Genomic DNA, 18,980 nt, shown 5'->3' with positions numbered 1-18,980 from the left:
GATCTGAATAAAGACCAAGAAACTCAGCTGTTCTCCAAGGGGAAATGCTCAGCAGCCGCTCCAGAGCACTGCTGTGACCATCGTGGCAGCTGCCTGGGCAGGAAAGGACGGACGCTACGTGGGGGGACTCTGGTTGGAGCTCTGCTCACCCCGAGGTTTGAGTGATGATGGTGGGACCTCAGCCTTTCAATGACTTTCACTTCAAAATGGGGCCAGTGGTGGAAACAACCCAAATGTCCACCAGCATTCGGTGAATGGTGGATGAATGATGAATAGATAAATAAGATGTGGTGTATCTATCCAATGGAATGTTGTTCAGCCATAAAAAAGGAATGGGATACTGATTCATGGGGCAATAGGGATGAACCTTGAAAGCGTTATGCTGAGTGCAAGAAGCCAGTCATAAAAAGTCCCATGTTGCTTGAATCCATGTATCTGAAACGTCCAGAAGAGGTAAATCCAAGAGACAGAAAACAGACTTGGTGGGTGGCCAGGGGCCGGGCAGCGGGAAAGCAGGGGAGCAAAGCTTCATGGGTAAAGAATCTCCTCTGCGGACGATGAACATGTTTCGGAACTGGATAAAAGTGGTGGTTGCACGACACTGTGGATGTACTAAATGCCACTAAATTATAATCCTCAAGTGGTGAATTAAAAAAAATAAAAGAGTGGTGAATTGTATGTTACCTGACTATTACTTCAGTGAATGCATTAGTCCCAGGGTGACTGCCCCTCCCCTCCCTCCCTCCCCAGCCTCTGCTGCCTCCAGATACTGCCGCCGTCCCACCAACACCCCCTCCTCTACTACCACTGAGGTTCAACCCTCCTCCAGGCCAGCCCTCACTGCAGGCAGGGGGGTCTTCAGCCACCTCACACTGAGCCCGTCCTGCCGGGGATCGAGCAAGCATGATGCAGCTGTCCCTATTTAGCTAACCCTACTGTGTAGCAGCGCCCCGCTGAGCACTTATAACCCGCTGACACTGCCGGGTAGGAACTTTCTCCCCGCTTGCCAGAGGAGAAGCTGTGAGGTGCCCAATGCCCCTACATTGTGGCTCTCCTGTGGGTGGCTAGACCTCAGTCCAGCCCCTTGCACTGCCAACAGGCCTACCGTCCCCCCACAGCACCTCCGACACAGCAACGCAAACTTCCCCCTCTGCCTCACTCCCAGCCTTTTGCTGTGCCCAGGGCGCTATGGGTATAGGCCTCCCCACCCCGGGGCAGGTGCACGTGTATAGGCCTCCCGCTGCATCAGCCTTTAGCCTGGGCAGTGCCTAGAGAATGTCCCAAACTTTAGGCAAGGCCTGGCCCTCCTGGGGTAAGGGCCCAAGGTCAGGGCTACACTCTTCCTTCTAAGACACAATCCCCAGGGCTTTGGAGACGACCGGGCACTCACATTCTCACTGGATATGATGAACTTTGATTCAATAAGATCATGAAGAAAGACCTGACATTGTTTGCTGAGTCCCTTAGCACTGCCATCTCACCTCACAGAGGTCCCAGAAGTACAGCGTGGCACAGTGACCTCGGCAACTGGCATCCCTGGGCTCAGTCCCAGTTCTACCACGTACTCACTCTGTGACCTTAGGCAAGTTACTTAACCTCTCTGAAGTTCAATTCCTCATCTGAGAGACAACTGCTTTCCTTTCATTGGCTTGTTGTGAAGACTTGGTTTTCAGCCTGGCTCAGGGTAAGCGCCCCGTGTAAGATTGATGCTCAAATTACTGTTATTATTGTCGTTCATATTTCATATTGCCAATGTCAAAGCTAAGGCTCAGAGAGCTGAAGTGATCTATTCAAGGTCACCTAGCCGATATTAACGAGCAATTGGGCCCATGACAATTTCAAGCCAAAACATGGACTTTTTGAAACAGGGAGAAAGGGCAGGGGCAGTTCTTTGGGGGATGGGGCACCTAGCGGGTTATGGCGGAGGCCTGCGGGGACCTAAGCCTGAGGCTCAGCAGAAAGGCAGGCCTTGGAAGGACAATGCTGGAAGACGGGGCTTAGAAACAGGGGGACACAGGGAGGATGGAGGTGTTGGGAAGCGGGTAGGGCTAGGGGAAGGCTGCACAGGCCACACAGGCAACAAAGGTGTTTTTCTCACCTAGAAAATGAGGTGATGACACCATCCGTGGAAGCAGATCTAGTAGCCAGCCCCGAACCCAAAGCAACCACCACTGGTGGCAGAGGGGCCTCAGGCAGGACAGCCGGTACTGGAGGCGGGGCTGCCCCTAGGCCAGTGTTCTGAGCCTTCCCCAGCCCAGGTGGAGTCCCCAGGGGCCTCTAGCATCTCATCAGCATTGCAGCCTCATCGGACAGTTGAGGCAACTGTGGGTGTAAGTGACCTGCCCAGGGTCCCACCGCAGAAACAGAACTCATTCCCTGTCCAACACTCCTTCATGGCTCCACACTGAAGACCTAGATGGAGAGGGACAAGGGGGAGCTCCTGGGACCTCACAGTGTGAGACTGAGGTCCCGAAAGGCCCCAGGTCCCCAGTCTCCTCCCCTGACTTCCCCCCATTTCTGGAATCCAACCATTATAGGCCAGTTCCCTGGGAGTAAGGAACAACTATTCATGTTTAGAGTTAGTTCACAATCACATGCAGGGACTGTGTAGAGTCAAAATTACCCTTAAAGACATCTTAAAAGACAGCTGGGGGACCCTCCACGCAGCCCCTCAATACACCCAGGGGGGTGGGCTTCCCTCCCGCCCGGGCTCAGATCCTTGAGTGGTAGCAGGCTTGTGTTTCAAGGTCACACACAAACAGTACCCCTATATTCATCCAGAATCACTCCCAGCATGAAAAGGAACTGTGCTGGAGACTGGGGACCCAGCCAAGGGCGGTGGATTCAGCCCTCCCATTGCCCGCTTCCTAAATCACTAGCTAAATCATCCTCTCCTCATTCTCGCCCTTGGCCAGATGTGTTCAGCTGAAATGGCACACGTATATCCACGGCTCCCAGGGTGCTCGGTACGTAAGTTAGCAGGTGCAGCTGCTCTGCGTGCTCCAGGCCAGAGGACCGGGCTGGTGTTTACTAGGCCAGGTGGTTGGGTGGAGAGAGGGCCTGGGCTCAAAAATCATCAACACATCAGAACTGGGTTCAAAATCCTGACTTTGCTATTTCCTACTTCTGTGAACAAGTTAGCCTCTCTGATTCTCCATTTCCTTATTTGTCAAAGAGGAAAAAGCAAGACAGTTGAGGATAAAAGGAAACAAGCTTTTCATGTACCAAACATTCAGGAAGTGGTGGCGAGCATGCACACGTACCTCTGCTGGCAGAGGGTGAGGTGGGGGGCTGTTGACAGGGACGTGAAAAGGGAGGTCAGAGATCCAGCACCCTGGGAGACAGTTGGGAGAGGCATTTAGGAACTGGGCGGGGGGAGGAGGAAGCTGCGGAGGCTTGTAGGTGAGGGTACCACTGAACCAAGAGGCCCCACCCCAAGTCTAGTCCTGCCCGCGGCACTGGGGAGCTGTCTTGTGAAGGCCAGCCAGGCTCGGAGCAGAGGGGTGGACACCAATCCAAACATCAAAGCTGGGCCTGAGATTTTTGGCCAGATGAGAGCAGTAGGGAGTGGAAAGGCCCAAGAAACCCTGTGTATCTGAGCTCCCTGGGGGTTTAGAGACCTGGGTTGAGTGGCTGGGAGCCTTCTGGATTCCATCCAGACCCCTGGCTAGCCCTGCCCCACTGTCTACTTGACTCATGTCGGGAGAAGAGAGGAGAGAAAACGGAGGCAGGGGAGGGGAAGCCACGCAGCTGTTCCCGAGCTGGGGCCTCGGAAATTCGAGCTGAGCCTCAGGCTGCCGGCAGGCAGGAGAGGGCCTCTTGGACGCCCACTTCTGAGGCGCTGGCCCAGTCTCACCAGCAGACCTGGGATTAGCTCAGCAGCCTTCTCTGAACTCTGAACATCTGCACCCTGGCGTCCACTTCCCTCTCTCCCAGCCCCCTGAGACGGAGAGGGGGAGGAAGGGGGAGCAGACAGCTGCGACCTGGGAGGGGACGTAGGAGGGGCCCCTGAGTGGCCTGAGACGTGGGGATTAGGGCACAGCAGTGGTAGAGGAGCCACCTGGGGCCTCATTCCAAAAATGCCTTCTGCGCCCCTCATTTTGTGAACCTGAAGGAGGTGGAGTTTAGGAGGAAAAGAGGGGAAATAACATCTGTACAGGCCCACTAGATGCCAGGGAGGTGCTGGGCACTTGACCTGGTACTTCTAACTATATCAAGGTTGGGTCTTATTGTTTCTATCCCTTTGTGAAAACAGTCTCAGAGAGGTTAAGTAACGTGCCCACAGTGACTCAGTAAGTTAGTAGTAGAGCCATGATATAAACCCAGGTCACTCTAATTCCAAATCCTGAGTGTTCTTTTTAGCCAGGGCCCAAAGAATTGGAACCAGGCAGGTCAGAATGGAACCCCAGGGAGAGGGAAGACTTATTTGCCTGCCCAAGGCTTAGTGCAATCACGGCTGCATAACTGAGGTCGAGAGCTGAGGGGGAGGGGAGAGGCAGCAGCTCCGCCAATTGCTCCTGCAAGAGTTCTCACGTTGCAATCTGTCTAGAAGAGAAGATCAGGTGACAAGTCAACAAACCAAGTCATAGGAGGCTCAGCTGGAAAAAAACGGGCTGACTAGCTTAGAGAAGGCTGAGAGGAGGCTGGGTTGTTGCAGACTGACTTGCTCTGTGGGACCGATTCAGCCAGGACAGGCTAGGTTCGGCTGCGATGAGGAACAATCCCCAAGTCTCAGTGGCTTACGCACCCAAGGCTCTTTCCTTGCTGACATCACAGTACAGGGCAGGAGGGGCTCTGCTCATCCTGGTCACTCAGGGATCCAAGCCAACTGGGGTTTCCTCCAGACGTGAGCATCCCCTGCCCCCCAAACACCGTGGCAGAGTAAAGAGGTGAGCCGCACCCTGACTTCTAAAGCGTCACATTTCATTGGTTGAAGGAAGTCACGTGGAGACACGTAATTTCAGGGGGCTGGAAGCGCAGACCCACCCAGGGCCCAGGAGCAGATGGAAATGTTTGACGGGCAGCACTAATGATGATCTCAGGGCCGGGAGGGGTAACTGGGCTATGAGTGAATGTATTCAGAAGTCAACGTTAAGTCCACTGAAGCACGACCTTCGCAGGGGAATAATGCGTACCCACCAACAGAGGTATGCAAGTCAAGGCAGGATGGGCACGTTGCAGGAAGGTGTTGGAAGAGACTCTGCCATCGCTGGGGTGACGGGAGATGGCCTGCATGGTGGTGGGTAAGGGCTAGGGCTCTGGAGACAGAGGTGCCTGTGTTCCAATCCTGTTCTCTCTTATTAGCTGTGTTACTTTGTGCAGATTACCTAACATCTCTGGGCTCCAGTAGTCTCCTCCTCTGTTACATGGGGGTAATAATGCCAAAAACTGTTACAAGGATTGGATGAGACAATACATGTAAAGTCTACAGCATACCGTGCTGGGCAAATGGGAAGCTTGAATCAAGTCAGTTGCTCTTATTGTTGTTCTCGTTCCTACCCAAGATTCTGTGACCTGCCCCTCCTGGAATCCTTGGCAGCATCCTTTCCTGGGCCTCTTACATCCCTAAGACATTAGTCAGCGGCCAGGGCAGAGTTGGGAGAGTGCTGTGCACAGCCCAGCAGGCTGCTTTCCGCACTACTGTGGCATGGTCCGCCGAGGTAGGATGCTTTCTGGGACTTTCTCTAACCCACTCCCGCTCCCCAGTATATTTCCCCTTCCTCCTGCCTCCACGCCTGATTGCAAAGCAGTTACCCTCTCCAGCTCATCCTCAAATCTTCCCTAACAACCATGGATCCAATTGATGTCTCCATGATTTTGCCCTTTCCACAATGTCATAGAAATGGAGGGTGACAGTATGTAGCCTTTCTGCTGTCTCTTAAGTTACCTACTTTATTGAGGTTCGGCCGTATGAGATGGGAGATTATTCTATCTGCCCTCCCCCTTTCTCCCTGTCCAGCTACATCGCTGGTATTTGTTCCTTGATGGTTATCTTCATAGCTCTAATTAGCATATGTATACCTCCAGCTGTAAAAGTACCCCTAAGGCTCTGCACTTTCTGAAATAAAGCTCTCCGTGTCCCCATAAGCTCGAAAATCACCATTTCAGAGACATCAGAAGGAGGCATGGCAGAGTGAAGTGATATGTTTCAGAAACTCTCGGAGCACCGATGAGAGGATGAAATTAAGAGAAGTTTTCTGGAAGAGGCAAGGTTTGGGCTGAGTCTTGTCCACTTACTTTTCCCAGGGCAGCTGCCGGTCTGTTGCTCTCTAGGTCTGTGAGCCTTGACCTGCAGTATCTTGTTCAGACACCAGGGGGAAGACAAGTGGCTTTGCTGGGATGTCCTCTGCTCTGACAGAGAGAAGACGGCTCAGCTCTCCCCACTCCCATTCCTTTGGGCAGGGGTGGAGTTGCCCACGAGGTTCTCAGCTCCAGACTTCTGCCTGCTCAGAGGCGTGAGTTCATGCACGCCGTCTGAACTGCAGCTTCCAGGCCTTCTGTTTGTGGATACCGTCTCATCTGCACTCCACGTTCGCAAAGTGCGGTCCCTAGAGCCCTCGCGTGGGAACTAGTTTGTAGACATGTAGATTACTGGGCCCTGCTCCAGACCTCTTGTCAGGAGATGAGGCCCAGGTGTCTGCATTTTTAATACTCAGCCCACATTCCTCTCATACACAGGAAGGACTGAGAACCTCAGGTTCAAGGCTTTCTATGATCTTAGCCTGTCAAACCTCTTCATCATGTTTCTCCCCTATTTTCCATAGTCATTTCTGGGTAAAGGGTCCATAATTTGAGGAAACATAGCATATTTGATTCCTGGAGATTAAGCATCTCACATGGAGTTAGCACATGTTAAAAGCCCTGTAGTGAATAAGCCTGTAGGATTTTGTTAAATGTAGCATTCCCCAGGTTATTTGACAGGAAAGTCCTCTGATACCTCATTTTTTGTCACTAACTGGATGCTTAGCTCTACCCATCTTAGTATAACAAAACCTCTTCCCTCCATTCATTTGTAACAAGTACAGGCACAGGCCCTCCTGGCCAATATCTCCAAGAGAGGAAAAGATGAGAAGACTCATTCCAATGCCCCACGAGCCAGCCCGCGCCATAGCCTGAGCCGCAGCAAGTCGGCCCTAGTCCCGTCCCAGTTTACCATCTCATCCAGCAACCCTGCCTAACTCACACACCACTGCCCCGGGCTGATCTTCAGGGTAGCAAAGGTAATTGCACGTGCTCAGAACAGACCTAAAGTTCCTGCCACTAACATCAGAGACCGTCTGGATTTCTACTCTCTACCCATCTAGCCCAGTTCCCAGACTCCTGGATTTTAAGGGCGTATAAGCAACAACCCCCCACCCCCGTGTCCACTGCCTGCAATTTGGAGCGCTAAATAAGGTTCCCTACTTTTTATTTTCCAAGAAGTCCATTAAAATATGATCTGATCTGCACCTCAGTTTTCCCAAAATGTAGTTCCTTGAACCTTTGAATGGGAATCACTCATCATTTTATAAAATAATTTTAATACAAAGTTTAATATCGATACTTTTATTTTAATACCAAAACAAGGAAGAGGAACAGAGTGTCTGAATAAAGAAAAGTCCTCTAAATTAATAAATTTAACTTTATGGAACATTCACTCTATTGCCCTCAATTTTTCTGTTTTGCACAAACAAATGAAAAACTCACCACAAACCAGTTTGTGTCCTTGGGCTGGGGTTTTGGAGCAAGCGGATGTGAGGACCTGGTTTGAGAAGAACTCCATGTAAGGAGGCTGTGTTGTGATTGCAGTAATAAGGCAGAGTGTCAATGCTGGCCTTTCAGTACATATTTTGTGTATTAACAAGACCTGACATTTTAAATGAGAGAGAGATTGTTGTTTTCTATATTTGGTCCTCATGCTGTTTTAAGGATTGAGAGTTTAAGAAAATAATACCATTCATATACTTACTGTCTACTGTGAGGATTGAGATGGGCCTAGAGTCTGTGGGCAGCTGTAGGCTCTGCCCTTTGGGCAGCATGGTCAGGACAGTGAAGGGTGGGAACTTGCATGGTCGGGGAAATGAAGGGAGGAGCTGGGAGTAAACTCTACAGATGAGCACCAGGCAGGTCACGATGTGGCTGCCCTGTTTCTGAAGGAAGGCCCAGGAGGCAATGAGCTGTCTGACATGCTAAGATCCTAGAAAGAAGAGCTAGGCCTAATAGCAAGAAAGTATGGAGATGCAAATTTAAGCTTAATAGAGGAAAGATGTTTTAGGAATCAGAGATGCCTAAATATAGAAAGTGAGCTTCTCATTACTGCATACAGAGGTTGAACAGTCATCAGTCTGGGAGGTGATGGATAAAATAAAAATAAAAAAATTTAATAGAAATAATAATTTCATGTTTATAGTACTTGACATTTATTTATTTATTATAAATTTATTTATTTATTTATTTTTGGCTGCGTTGGGTCTTCTCACTGCGGTGGCTTCTCTTGTTGTGGAGCACGGGCTCTAGGCGCAAGGACTTCAGTAGCTGTGGCACGTGGGCTCAGCAGTTGTGGCTCATGGGCTCTAGAGCACAGGCTCAGTAGTTGTGACGCAGGGGCTTAGCTGCTCTGCGACATGTGGGATCTTCCCGGACCAGGGATCGAACCCCTGTACCCTGCACTGGCAGGCAGATTCTTAACAACTGCGCCACCAGGGAAGTCCTACTTGACATTTAAATAGTTGTTTTGGCACAATTGCCTCTTAAAATAGTCTTCAGGGAATTCCCTGGCGCTCCAGTGGTTAGGACTCCACGCTTCCACCGCAGGGGGCATGGGTTCAATCCCTGGTCAGGGAACTGAGATCCCACATGCCATGCGGCACGGCCAAAAAAATAGTCTTGAGAGGTAGATAAAAAAAACTTCTGACTTCAGGTTCAAGATGGCAGATTGAGGACACACAACAGTGTGCAAAACAGATAAAAATGTCTGCCCTTGTGGAGCTCACAATCTAGAAATTACATAGATTTTATGTTATCCTAGAGACACTGGAAGAATTTAGGGATAGGGCAAAATAAGGTAATGCAGGGGGAAAAAGAAAGGCGATTATAAATGTCAAGAAAAAAAGGCAAGGGCTTCCCTGGTGGCTCAGTGGTTGAGAATCTGCCTGCCAGTGCAGGGGACACGGGTTCGAGCCCTGGTCTGGGAAGATCCCACATGCCGTGGAGCAACTAGGCCCGTGAGCCACAACTACTGAGCCTGCGCGTCTGGAGCCTGTGCTCCACAACAACAGAGGCCGCGATAGTGAGAGGCCCGCGCGCCGCGATGAAGAGTGGTCCCCGCTTGCCACAACTAGAGAAAGCCCACGCACAGAAACGAAGACCCAACACAGCCATAAATAAATAAATTTTTTAAAAAAAGGCAAAAGACAACATATTAAAAAAAAAAAAAAGAAAAAAAGGCAAAAAAACCCAATCGAGGTAATATAATTATAGCATCCTATTGGTTACGTAGTAAACAATATGTAGTCATAAGAATATAAACACTGTTTTCAATTTTTAGAAACAATTTGTAGACAAAGCATAGAAACTCAGTGATGATTGAAGATAGAATGTCAATGTTAAGATTTTTGACAATATAAAAATAAATGTATAGTCAGTGGAATACTTGAATTAGAGGTGGGGAAATGAAATAAAAAGTGGAGAAGTTAATAGTCTAATTCTCATACAAGATTGCTGAGATATTGACCAGAGTTGATAAAACAAACAAGGGATAGAAGAGTAAGTACATTGTTTAAATGTTCAAATGTAAACAGAAGAAGACATAGATAGACTAGATAGATAGATAGATAAGCAGGCAAAACAGAGAGGAAAAGAAAAAGAAGGGCATTTATGTGAACTAAATTTTCATTTTTCATACCGTGGAGTCAATAGATTACCTAAAATCTGTAAATCAAGAAACGGAATAATTTCAGAGGCTTACCACCTAAGTAAACAAAAATATAGGTGTTTAAAAGAGGTTGCCTTGAGGAAGTGAGTCAGGGGTAGAAAGGATTGGACCAAGAAACTTGTTTTTCATGACACATGTGTATAACATTTCTTTTTTTTTAATTTAATTTATTTTATTTTTGGCTGCGTTGGGTCTTCATTGCTGCGTGCCGGCTTCTCATTGCGGTGGCTTCTCTTGTTGTGGAGCACGGGCTCTAGGCGCGTGGGCTTCAGTACTTGTGACACGCAGGTTCAGTAGTTGTGGCTCACAGGCTCTAGAGCGCAGGCTCAGCAGTTGTGGCGAGCGGGCTTAGTCGCTTCGCGGCATGTGGGATCTTCCCGGACCAGGGATCGAACCCCTGTCCCCTGCATTGGCAGGCGGATTCTTAACCACTGCGTCACCAGGGAAGCCCAACATTTCTTGATTTAAAAAAAATGCAATGTAATATATTATTTCCATGTTGTTAAAAAAATTAAAATCTATCATACCCATTAAAATAGATGAAGAAACTTGGGCTCAGAGAGGTGAGGTGACTTTGTTTAGGTCACAACACTAGGAAGAGGAGGGACCAGGAATGGATGTCATATCTCACGACACCAGCTCCTCTGAGCTCTGCGGGGCTGCTCCAAACAGCCCTGAGAGCTCCTTTCACTCTGCTTCTATGATTCACCATCCATTCAAGCTGCTATGCCTTTGCACCTGCTCTTTTCTCTGCCTGGGGTGCCCCTCCCAACGTCTTTTGCTGGCATGAGTCTGTTCATTCTTCACGACCCAGCCCTACGTCATTTCCTCCATAACAAGGACTCTTCTCTTGTCCTCCTCTTATACTCCGTCCCTGCCTCTACTGTAATGTTTATTTATGATCCCACTGGATCGTAAATATTTGGCTATCCATCCGTCCATCTTTCTGTCTCATTTGCTAGTCTGTGAGCCCTTCAAGGCAGAGGTCTGTGTCTGATTCAACACTGTATCCCAGCTCCCACCCCAATGCCTGCCACTGGGTCTTCAAAAGTGTTTCTGGAATTTGTGAATGTGTGGAGCACATGTGTCTCTGACTCTAAGATTCTGGGCTGGTGGCCGAGCCCCAAACCCCGGCCACAGGCCTGACAGCTGTGGACGAGGCTGCTTTGTCAGGTTCATACTCATCCCTAAGTGACTCCCCCTCTCGCAGCCTTCATATTCTGTCACCCTCCTGTTTTATTGTTCTCCGCTCACACCCCAAGGCTTATCTGCAAATCTCCCAAAAGGCATGCTTTAAGAGCCAATTGGAGCCTTCCATCTGGGTTGTATTAAATCACTGACAGAGTTCTGTCCCCAAGTCAGCAGGGGTTGGAGGAAGGCTTTGGGGAAGACCTTTTCTCCTTAGAGGAACTGACTCAGAAGAAAAATAACGTGCTGGTGGGAGCTGCCCAAAGTGGTGGGAGCAGGGAGATGAACAGATTGGGCAGCTGTTGTTAGATATGTCTCCCCAGGCATGCTCTTGGCGACTCCGGGCCTCTGTCTTATCACCTGGCTCACAGGAGAGTGATACATGCTCTGGGCTGGTGGGGATTACAAGAGACAAAGCATGCAGATGTGTCTGGAACAGCACTGGCCCAGAGTCGGGGCTCAGTCTATGTGTGAGTCTTCCTTCCTCTCCAGTTCTTTTTTTCTTTTTCTCTATCTTTGTTTTTACTTTTATCACAGTGATCCACTAACACTGTTTAAGAGGCAAATTCTTCTTTTGTTACAACAAAAACTAGTTTCTTACCCCGTCCTCACTATTTATTTTTCCCCAGAGGCAACCACTCTCAACTCTTTTAAACAATGCTTTCCATATTTACTTGCATATTTCAAAATAACTTGCTTGTATTGGTACTTGTTTTTTGTTTTATTTTGTTTGTTTTGTTTTCAGGTTTCATCTTTTTAATCAACTCGGTGAAGGATGTCCTAAATGCTTCATGAAACACAACAGAATATTTTTTTCTTCCAGTATTAAAAAATATATATAGGGGAGTTCCCTGGTGGCCTAGTGGTTAGGATTCTGGACTTCCACTGTTGTGGCCTGGGATCAATCCCTAGTTGGGAAACTGAGATCCTGCAAGCCATACAGCTCGGTCAAAAAAAAAAAAAGAAAACAAAAAAAATGCACAAATATTTTGAAGAAATTTCTATATAATCAGACAGAGATCGGGAGTATAAAACACCTCTAAGTAATCATGTTCTTGATTTCTTGTAGTTAACAGTTGGAATTGCTTCCTAACCGTGATTAAACATTGTGCACAGGTTTTTAAAATGTTCCTAGATACACATTTTTAAGAACAATCAGTCTGGCCAAACATTTTTTGCCAGAACCAATAATCCTGAGAGCCTGAACTAAAAATCTGGTTTAAAAAAAAAAAAAAAAAAGGAAAAATACCCATACTCTACAAATGGCTCAGAATTTGTCTTTAAATGGGAGAAAAATTTTAAAAAACACATGAAGCTTTCTGAAAGGTCTTTAACAAGGTACCTTGGGAGCTCAATTCAAAAACAAAGGTTGATGTACTAAAACAGATGTTTCAGTGCAGCTCCAAAAATCTTTATAAATACAGCCATTTGGAAGGATGGTCCTGAATCAGAAGAAGTTTCATTCCTTGTGTATCTATATTAGGTGTGCATGCCTCAACTCAGTTGTCATAATTGTCCCTGTAATTTCTTCCTGAGTAGCGGTCATGACCACCCTGGCTTCTGCCGCCATAGTCTCTAGACCTTCCATATCCATATCCTCCAGGTTGATTGTCATACCTGCCATTTCCACAGCCCTGGTCCCCACGACCTCTAGAGTAACTGTGACCATGCCCATAGGAACCCCCTCTTGTTCTCCAGGGCCGACTTGCCCATGTGGTCTACACGGATCTGACGACCATCCAGAGACTCTCCATTCACGGCTCTCATGGTGTCTGAGGCATGCTCTGGATTGGCGATAATGATGTAGCCTAAACCCCGGGATCGCTGAGTTTCCCAGTCCTTGACAATAACCACCTCAGAAATAGGTCTGAAGCTGCTGCGGTGGTCTTCCAGAGCCTGCTCATCAGTGTTGAGGTTGTGGGCTCCCACGAAGAGCTTCTCTTCTTCAGAGGACATGGCAGTAAATTTGAGTCCTGGAAATGAAGAAGTAAAAAGGCCAAAGAGACAGTTACCGCCAAGGAGCCGAGAGACTGGGCGCTCTTGGTACTTCTTGAATTCATCTACTGAAGGACATCTTGATTGATTCTAGGTTTTGGCAACTACGAATAAGGTTGCTATAAACATTTGTGTGTAGGTTTTTGTGTGGACATAAGTTTTCAACTCATTTAAGTGAATACCGAGGAGTACCATCTCTGGATTAGATGGCAAACCTACACTTAGCTTTGTAAGAAATTCCAGACTGTCTTCCAAAGTGGCTGGACCATTTTGCATTCCCACCAGCAATAAACGAGAGTTCCTGTTACTCCACATCCTCACCAGCATTTGGTGTTGTCAGTGTTTTGGCTTTTAGATAATTCCTGGTACCTCGTTATTTTAATTTGTTAATTCCTAATGACATATAATGTTGAGCATCTTTTCATATGCTTATTTGCCATCGTATGTCTTCTTTGAGGAGGTATCTGTTCAGATCTTTTGTCTATTTTTTGGTTTATTTGTTGGTTTTCTTTCTTTTTTGTTGTTGGTTTTCTTATTGTTCAGTTTTACGAGTTCTTTGTATATTTTAGATACAAGCCTCTATCAGATGTGTGTTTTGCAAATATTTTCTCCCAGTCTTTGATGTGCCTTTTCCTACTCTTAAGGTACTGAACTTTTATTATTATTATATGTTTAACGTCTAATAGCTCATTTTTGTTCTCTGGATCTTCTTTTTAATAGTTCCTTCTTTTTGTTTCATGTGTGGAATAATTCTTCTCATCTCTCTGAAAATATTCGTGATAGTTTTTCCTGAAGTGTTCCTCTCCCCGCAAGCCTCTGTTTCTCCCAGTTGCTTTTATTTCTTAGTAGAGGCTCTCCCCAAAACAACAGGTGATTCTTGTCTGTGTTCTTGTCTGAGGAAGACACCAAAATCTGACTGTACACTCTGTGTATGTTTGTGTTTTGGAGGTAGAGGTGTGTGCTTGGTGACTGTGGGCTTCTCTCTAGGGTAATCAGGCCAACATTTTTTTTTTTTTTTTTTGTGGTACACGGGCCTCTCACTGTTGTGGCCTCTCCTGCTGCGGAGCACAGGCTCCGGACGCACAGGCTCAGCGGCCATGGCTCACGGGCCCAGCCGCTGCGCGGCATGTGGGATCCTCCCAGACTGGGGCACGAACCCACGTCCCCTGCATCAGCAGGCGGACTCTCAACCACTGCGCCACCAGGGAAGCCCTAGGCCAACATTTTGTTGGGGAGCCTGCCTACCCAGTCCTTGCTGGACCTTGTAAACATGGCTACTAGTAGTTTTGGATTTGAGTGGGGGAAGAAGACCGGCAGTTTCACCATCTAGTAAGTAAACTTCCATTTCATCCCTATTTTTAACACTCTACACCCATCTGTGTCTGCTGTCTTCCTGTCTGGATATCCTTATTTTATCTTTTCCAGATAGTGAAGCTTCAGGCTTCTACTGAGGTGCAGAACAGACAGTCCCCCACCTGTGTAGTGAGGGAGGGAATGGATCTGGGGTTAAACTGCTTCTTAGACTTTTTTGGGCATAATACCTTGAGTTTATTCCAAAGGAAAATTTTCATTTTCCCCAAGTGTTTTAACAGTCTACAAGAATAATATCTAATGTCTTTTCATGTTATTTGTAGACTTAAATTTTAAAATCAGAAGTGGTGATACTAGACAAGATGTAATTTACACTAATTTCTAATAATCTTCTTTTAATGAGAACTTGATGGTATTATTTTGTCACCCTAAAATGAGATTTTACTAAAATGTATACTTTTCTATCACTTGTTCATCCAAAGATCCAGCTTTTTTACCTTCAATCTGTACCTATAATGAATGAACTTGAACAAAAACTTCTATCAGGAAGTGTTTCTATATACTTTATTTTTAAATTAATTGTTATTGGAGTATAGTTGATTTACAATGTTGTGTTAGTTTCTGCTATACAGCAAAGTGAATCGGTTATGCATATACATATATCCACTCTTTTTTTTATTCTATTCTCATATAGGTCATTACAGAGTATTGAGTAGAGTTCCCTGTGCTATACAGTAGGTTCTTATTAGTTATCCATTTTATATATAGTAGTGTGTATATGTCAATCCCAATCTCCCAGTTTATTCCTCCTCCTTTCTTTCCCCCCTATATATTTTAGTTGAGTAGATTCTTCAAGGCGTTCTAGGTTCTAGCTAGCATTATCTAGCATTTATTGTTTCTATGGATTTAAAAAATAAAGTTTCTATTTAGTTTTCATGTCTCCTTAGGCTCCTCTTAGGTATGACAATTTCTCAAACTTTTCAGGTTTTTTAAAATTATCTTTACAATTTTGAGAAATACTATTCAGGTACCTTGTAGAATGTCCTTCAACCGGAATCTTTTTGATGTTTCTGTAGTGATTAGACTTGGGTTACGTGTTCTTGAGAGAAAGACCACAGAGGCAACAGCACCATTCTCATCATATTACATCAAAAGGACATGATACCAACATGGCTTGTCACCGATGATACTAACTTTGATCACCTGACTGAGGTACTGATTGTCAGGTTTCTCCCTTCTAAAGTGACTCTTTTCACCAGCTCCCAATACTGTCATCTTCGGAAGGAAGTCACTATGCACAACCCGTATTTAAGGACTGGGGTGTTAGGTTCTACCTCCTTGAGGGCAGAGTATGTACATAAATTATTTGGAGTTCTTCTGTACAGGAGATTTGCCTAGTCTCCTCTGCTTGTTTATTTAATCATCATTTATATCAGTATGGGCATTTATTTTATACTTTGAGTTATAAATCAATACTACTTTATTTAGTTGCTCAAACTGTTCCAACTTTGGCTGTTAGGAGCTTTTCCAGTTGGTGCCCTTGTCCTTGGACATGCCCTCACCATTGCGTGTGCATTATGTATGTGCGAGCACTTTCTTACTTTTCCATCCCAGGCTTGTTTGTATATTTCCTGCCCCAGTTCTAGAACCAGCCATTTTTCCGAGGAGTCCTGGTTCTTTTTATTGGAGAGAGGTATTAGAAACCGAGATCTGGGTGCTGGGTATGTTCATTGATACTGGGATGTTGTAGCTTCTAGGCTTGCTCAGCTGACAGAGCAAAAATTGTATGTGTGTACACTAAACCATATATATATACATATCTATGAACAGTTCTATCTGTAACCATCTGTATGGTATCTATACTAAGTTAAATATAAATTCATACTGTTACCTCCCACTCGAATCCATTAAGAAATGGATCATCCTAGCCTCTTCTTCTTACTTGTTTGTAACCTCCCACTCAAACGGTGAGAAACCAGTCTCCATGCATTTACCTAATTATTCACTTCCACTGCACATGTATAGCAGTATCAGAACTGTTAACCTGTAAACTCGTGGGAAAGCATTAGAGTGCAACTAGAATATAGTGATTATGTACAGTTTCTTTTGCCTTTAGTCTTGTTTCATTTCCAAAGTTACTTAGGTCAGCAACTTCTCCCCACCCCCCTCCCGCCCTGGCCCCTTTCAGTCAGGCTCATTTATACATTTGCAATAGAGTTAGATTGTTTTGTCACATTATACATTCCATCCTGGGGTCTGATGACCTCCTAAGTGATTTTTTAAAAATTTTGCGTATGTTAAGTTTCACTGTGCTATAAAGTTCTATGGGTTTTGACAAACGCACCATTACATTACATACAAGACAGTTTCAAAGTCCTTAAAAAAATCCCCAGTGGTTTACCAATTCATCCCTCCCCTGCTTCCTGGCAATTACTTTCTCTATAGCTTTGCCTTTTTTAGAATGTCATATATTTGGAATCTTACAGTATGTAGCCTTTTCAAACTGGCTTCTTCCCCCTAGCGATATGCATTTAAGATTCACCCGTGTGGAAATTCCCTGATGGTACAGTGGTTAGGACTTCATGCGTTCACTGCCGAGGGCCCGGTTCAATCCCTGGCCTGGGAACTAAGCTCCCAAAAGCTGCACAATGTGGCCAAAAAAAAAATTCATCCATGTCTTTTCACAGCTTCATAGCTCATTTCTTTTTATCATTGGATAATATTCAATTGTATGGATATACAATTTTGTGTGTTTGTTTATCCATTCGCCTATAGAAGGGCATCTTAGTTGCTTCCAGTTTGGGGCAATTATGAATAAAGCTGCTGTAAACATTTGTGTGAGGGTTTTTGTGTTGGTGTAAGTTTTCAAATCAGTTGGATAATTAAACAGACTTTTAACCGATCATTCCTCTTTTTGGCTTCACCTTCACACCCACTTCCAGAGGAAAGGGATGTCTTCTGTTTCCAAGCCTGTGAGGGGTTCTGCAATGTAGATCGACTTGCTTCTTGGCTTCCTACCTGCCCGTTGGTGATTCCGTTCCCTCTGGTCTGCTAAGTCATTTACACTGTCTCGTCAGCTTTCCACCCTGGAAAATTATGTTGCATAATCCCCTCTCCTTGTCCTATTATTTTTGTGGGTTTATATCTTGACCTTTTTATTGTCATTTTAGTGGGATGGAGTGAACACTCATGTCAATGTTCAACCCACCAGTTTCGGCCAGAAGTATCCCCCCTTCTTTTCTCAGAGGCAGAGATTTGATCTCCCTGGGGATGTAAAGTCAGGGCTGCTGTGACTCCAGTCCTGTGAGAAGACCCTCTGCTCCCAAACTCTCTCCCAGTGCCCGTCCAGTCAGGGCCTGAGTCCCAACCCCCTGCCCTTAACGGTCCCGACCTCAGGGCTTTGAAGGCCCGAACCTGTCGGGAAGGGAGGAGAATTGGCTCAACATTCTGAGCTGGAGGCCTCAGAGCAAGGTCATGTGTGGATAGGCTCAGCCTGGGAAGATGACACAAATGGTGAGACAGGAGGAAAGGGCAAAGAGAGTGAGACCCCATGAACAGACTGGAACCCAAACATTTTCTAGTCCCTGTTTGGTATGTCCAACCTCACCTCCCTAACAAACAATGTCTTACAGCGAACCTTCAGGGGGACGTGACAGAGGTGATGAAGCCAACTGCCCAGCCTCTGATATCCTTCACCCTGATCTCTTTTCACTCTACCCAGAGTGACTTCTTCCTTGGTGATTCCATCCCCTCAGAGCCCTCGCTCACAGCCAGGATCCTAAGGCCTCCCCCACGTCATAGCTCCAGCCACAGTCCCCTTCCCGAACTCCAGCTGAGTCGAGATGCCTTGCCCTGGACGTACCATGGCTATCACAGCCATGTATACCCTGTGCCACGCTTTCCCTCTTCCTTTCAGAGCCCATCATCTGTTTTGGGTTTCCTAAAGGTTCCTCCAAGTTTCTGGTTCACTTCTATATCTTCTTCTTATTTCTGAAAACTGTGATGTATTTATTTCGTAGCTTTTAAATATCTTTGCAATCGTTTTTTAGGTCTTGGGGTGAAGGGCTATGTGACATGAAACTTGAAAGAACAGTTATCTCCTTTGCTGGAGTTCATCTTTGAAGGGTCCCATGGTATTCCTTCAGCCCCAAAACCATCCTAAGATGGGTGAAAGTCTGCCTTCTTTGGAAAAAGATGTTTCCCAACCTCTTATGAGGGCAAAGTTCAGGGTCTCACAAGCACTCGGAAGTTTTTCTTACTTTATTTTATCTTTCATTCTTTCTCCTACATCATCTCTTATCTTTCAGAGGGGTTAAGAACAGCTTCTCAGCTCTCTGGTTTCCCTTCTGGAAAATGCACTGGAGGTTTTGTTACCATGGGAAGAATGGGATGAAAATCTGGTTCCTGGGATGACTCCATAGCTATTTAACCAATTACCAGGGGTTTATGCAACGTTCTCACTCTCCCCAGGCCAGTGTCGGTAAAGCTTTACTGCCTATGGGTAGAGCCCAGACGCCTCATCCTGTAATGAAAACCGTTCGACGTTTGTGGCATTTCCCTTATCTTGGGGCTG

At 46.2% G+C, this 18,980-nt stretch overlaps 1 pseudogene across 1 annotated transcript; it reads right to left on the bottom strand.

Moving 5' to 3' along the window:
• Positions 1-12,600: 12,600 nt before the first annotated feature.
• On the bottom strand, positions 12,601-13,057 carry LOC309834864 (RNA-binding protein 3-like; annotated as a pseudogene). Its single transcript has one exon. The product of its transcript is annotated as an RNA-binding protein 3-like (transcript).
• Between the last annotated feature and the right edge of the window lie 5,923 nt (positions 13,058-18,980).

The sequence above is a fragment of the Grampus griseus genome (assembly GCF_964374135.1).
Source record: "Grampus griseus genome assembly, chromosome: 16".
Lineage (NCBI taxonomy): Eukaryota > Metazoa > Chordata > Mammalia > Artiodactyla > Delphinidae > Grampus > Grampus griseus.
The sequence above is the reverse complement of the archived record's forward strand: the minus strand, read 5'-3'. Positions and strand labels throughout refer to the sequence as shown.